This window comes from Leptinotarsa decemlineata, unplaced genomic scaffold (genome assembly GCF_025532065.1).
Source record: "Leptinotarsa decemlineata unplaced genomic scaffold, Ldec_3_MD MMD2_tig00004307_RagTag_RagTag, whole genome shotgun sequence".
Taxonomy (NCBI): domain Eukaryota; kingdom Metazoa; phylum Arthropoda; class Insecta; order Coleoptera; family Chrysomelidae; genus Leptinotarsa; species Leptinotarsa decemlineata.
In genome coordinates, this window is record NW_027412606.1 from 1 (window position 1) to 4,605 (window position 4,605).

The following is a 4,605-nucleotide window of genomic DNA, read 5'->3' on the forward strand; positions in this document are numbered from 1 at the left end:
ATCTGGACAGAATGATCAAGCTCATTCTCTGAATATATGAGTTGTCTCGTTGATAAATATCAACTCGCCTGTAGTGTCGTGTGCCTATAGGTTTACTTTTGTCCCAAGAAGCCAAAATTCAAATCAGTGTAGATTATGTTCTCCATAAGCAATTGAATCCAACAAGTGAGTTGATGTTTTACCAGTTCATCCAAATGCCAAGAATAAATTTAATATTTTCTTATTCTTATAAAAGATGATCATACTTGATTAATCCGAAAAATCGAGAAGTTTAGACATAAACTCGAAAATTAGCAAATGGCTACCAAAAGTATCACAACAAATTTTGAATTTCGGCGGCAAGACATTCACGGAACCAAAGTCGTCAATTCACCGTTCCGTGTTCCGTCGGAGCACGGAATCCTTAAAGGGATTCGAATATGTGTTCGAATATAATTAATGCGTTCGAATATATCCTTGTATAGTTGTTTGCAAAAAACGGGAAATTAACTGTAAACGGTAACCGATCGAATCAAACTCGAATCCAGTTAAAATATTCATAATTCCTTTCCCTAACATCTACACCTTTCTCAGTTGATTCCAAATTTGTTAACAAATCCCTTGATTTATCTGTCAGTTTATAAATTTTATTCAACCGTCATTATAGGACTCCCCCTATAATACTGCAGGGCAAGGGAGCCTTGAGCTCCTGAGGCCACAAAGTTTCAAATGTGAGAAGATTTCACTTTTCTAATTGTAAACAATACCAAAATGTTCATAAGATATAAATTATATTACACCTATAGCACAAATGTTTCAATTCTAAGGGGACTTTAATGAACCCAGGCTCCCCAAGGAAAAAAGGAGGATGTCTCTTCGATACTTGAGACGTCGCTGTTTTGAAGTTATACTTTACCTTTGATATAGCTATATCGCCAGCTTACAGTAGGTTGAGAGAATGAATTCATCTACATAGGCATAAAAGCATATATCCTACACTAATATTCTTCCCTTTTGGGCAGGTTGAAGAACATAAACCGACCGTCAACATCAAAGACTATGCCCCAGAGAGATGATGTGGAACCACCACATAAGAGACACAAAATGGACTTCCACAATGAATGTTATTCTGAATGCAGCTCAAAGCCCCAAAACGAGGAAGAAAAATAATATATGAAAAATATTCCGTACAGAGAAGCATGTTTTTAGCGGTTGTCACTCGTCCAGATATATCATTCTCAGTGAGCAGAGTTAGCAGATATTTGGAAAATCCAGGAAAGCAGCACTGGAAAGCAGTCAAACGTATTTTCAGATACCTAAAGGGTACTAAAAGTTATGGAATTCTATACAATGGTGGGAGCAACGAATATTTAAAAGCGTATTCAGATGCAGATTTTGCAGGAGACATTGATACTAGATATTCAACAACTGGCTATGTTACTTTATTATCAGGTTGTCCAGTTACATGGACATCTCAACGACAAAAGTGTTGCAACATCCACGACAGAATCTGAATATATTGCAGCTTGGGATGCCGCACGAGAAATAATATGGTTGAGAAGGTTGCTTAAAGAAATTGATGTTGACGTTTCAAATCCAACGGAACTTTTTGTTGATAATAGAAGTGCTATAAACTTGATGAGCTATAATGATCATCACAAACGAAAAAAATATCACTGTTGTTTACACCCAATCAGAAAACCAGTTGGCAGATATTTTAACCAAACCCTTACCACGAGAAAAATTTTCAACAAATCGACAAGGTCTGTGGGTAACGTCTTCGAAGTGAACAAAGAGTGGGAGTGTTGAAGTAATCCATGTTCACTTCATTTCGATTGATCTTGTTTTTATGATTCCTTGGAAATCGTTGTTGATTGAATGAGTTTTAATGTCATTGTTAATACATATAAAATGTATCGTTTGTATATTCATGATTAAAACCTGGTTCAGTAGAGTTTACAGTTCGATTTCCTACAAATTACAACAGGTAATACTGCTAGACAATTCTATCTCTAACCCTCATTCCTTCTACAGCAAATTGTCCTCTCCATTTCTCCATGAAAGCCATTTTCAATACATTCCTTTCCCGAATATTCTGAGGGAATACTATACATTCTGCACCCATCACTTCAACTATTCGAATTGATACTTCATGTATTGCTCGATGAACTGCAGTTCGACTCAAACTGCAAAAAAGTTTCCTCACCAACACCCCTTTATAGCTATATCGCCAGCTTACAGTAGGTCGAGAGAATGAATTCATCTACATAGGCATAAAAGCATATATCCTACACTAATATTCTTCCCCTTTTGGGCAGGTTTGAAGAACATAAATCTTTGTTGGATAATAGATCAAGCATCAAAAATCTAGTCTCTGATAAGTTATTTGTCCCTATCTTAATAACTAAGCTTATATGTGTGTGTCTCCCTCAAGGTGGCTTGCAGAACAAGAATGGTTTTAGAGTTACAAACTTAGGTCTGCAGTGCTCTGTCCGTACAACAATTGTGATCGGTACAACAGCGGTTAACTACTAACTACTGCTACTACTGTATTAGGCATTCATGCAAGGATGTCTAGTCTTATAGCAATACTAACACGAGGAAGCGGTATTCAGATGAAAGAAAGCCTAAATGAAACAATTCATATTAGATGGAAACGGTTCACTGGAAGTGATGTCCGGGACGATACGTCTGGAGTCTGGACAGAATGATCAAGCTCATTCTCTGAATATATGAGTTGTCTCGTTGATAAATATCAACTCGCCTGTAGTGTCGTGTGGCCTATAGGTTTACTTTTGTCCCAAGAAGCCAAAATTCAAATCAGTAAGATTCTGTTCTCCATAAGCAATTGAATCCAACAAGTGAGTTGAATGTTTTACCAGCATCCAAATGCCAAGAATAAAAATTTCCTATTCTTATAAAAGATGATCATACTTGATTAATCCGAAAAATCGAGAAGTTTAGACATAAACTCGAAAATTAGCAAATGGCTACCAAAAGTATCACAACAAATTTTGAATTTCGGCGGCAAGACATTCACGGAACCAAAGTCGTCAATTCACCGTTCCGTGTTCCGTCGGAGCACGGAATCCTTAAAGGGATTCGAATATGTGTTCGAATATAATTAATGCGTTCGAATATATCCTTGTATAGTTGTTTGCAAAAACGGGAAATTAACTGTAAACGGTAACCGATCGAATCAAACTCGAATCCAGTTAAAATATTCATAATTCCTTTCCCTAACATCTACACCTTTCTCAGTTGATTCCAAATTTGTTAACAAATCCCTTGATTTATCTGTCAGTTTATAAATTTTATTCAACCGTTATTATAGGACTCCCCCTATAATACTGGCAGGGCAAGGAGCCTTGAGCTCCTGAGGCCACAAAGTTTCAAATGTGAGAAGATTTCACTTTTCTAATTGTAAACAATACCAAAATGTTCATAAGATATAAATTATATTACACCTATAGCACAAATGTTTCAATTCTAAGGGGACTTTAATGAACCCAGGCTCCCCAAGGAAAAAAGGAGGATGTCTCTTCGATACTTGAGACGTCGCTGTTTTGAAGTTATACTTTACCTTTGATATAGCTATATCGCCAGCTTACAGTAGGTTGAGAGAATGAATTCATCTACATAGGCATAAAAGCATATATCCTACACTAATATTCTTCCCCTTTTGGGCAGGTTTGAAGAACATAAACCAACCGTCAACATCAAAGACTATGCCCAGAGAGATGATGTGGAACCACCACATAAGAGACACAAAATGGACTTCCACAATGAATGTTATTCTGAATGCAGCTCAAAGCCCCCAAAACGAGGAAGAAAAATAATATATGAAAAATATTCCGTACAGAGAAGCATGTTTTTAGCGGTTGTCACTCGTCCAGATATATCATTCTCAGTGAGCAGAGTTAGCAGATATTTGGAAAATCCAGGAAAGCAGCACTGGAAAGCAGTCAAACGTATTTTCAGATACCTAAAGGGTACTAAAAGTTATGGAATTCTATACAATGGTGGGAGCAACGAATATTTAAAAGCGTATTCAGATGCAGATTTTGCAGGAGACATTGATACTAGATATTCAACAACTGGCTATGTTACTTTATTATCAGGTTGTCCAGTTACATGGACATCTCAACGACAAAAGTGTTGCAACATCCACGACAGAATCTGAATATATTGCAGCTTGGGATGCCGCACGAGAAATAATATGGTTGAGAAGGTTGCTTAAAGAAATTGATGTTGACGTTTCAAATCCAACGGAACTTTTTGTTGATAATAGAAGTGCTATAAACTTGATGAGCTATAATGATCATCACAAACGAAAAAAATATCACTGTTGTTTACACCCAATCAGAAAACCAGTTGGCAGATATTTTAACCAAACCCTTACCACGAGAAAAATTTTCAACAAATCGACAAGGTCTGTGGGTAACGTCTTCGAAGTGAACAAAGAGTGGGAGTGTTGAAGTAATCCATGTTCACTTCATTTCGATTGATCTTGTTTTTATGATTCCTTGGAAATCGTTGTTGATTGAATGAGTTTTAATGTCATTGTTAATACATATAAAATGTATCGTTTGTATATTCATGATTAAAACCTGGTTCAGTAGAGTT

At 36.5% G+C, this 4,605-nt stretch overlaps 2 long non-coding RNA genes across 2 annotated transcripts; both read left to right on the top strand.

Annotated features, from left to right (window-relative positions):
- Positions 1 to 722: 722 nt before the first annotated feature.
- LOC141483810 (uncharacterized) lies at positions 723 to 1,936 on the top strand. The gene is made up of 2 exons (XR_012466298.1): positions 723 to 924; positions 1,002 to 1,936. It is a non-coding gene; the product is annotated as an uncharacterized lncRNA (long non-coding RNA).
- Positions 1,937 to 3,183: 1,247 nt separating this feature from the next.
- LOC141483832 (uncharacterized) lies at positions 3,184 to 4,605 on the top strand. Its single transcript, XR_012466312.1, has 2 exons — positions 3,184 to 3,591; positions 3,670 to 4,605. It is a non-coding gene; the product is annotated as an uncharacterized lncRNA (long non-coding RNA).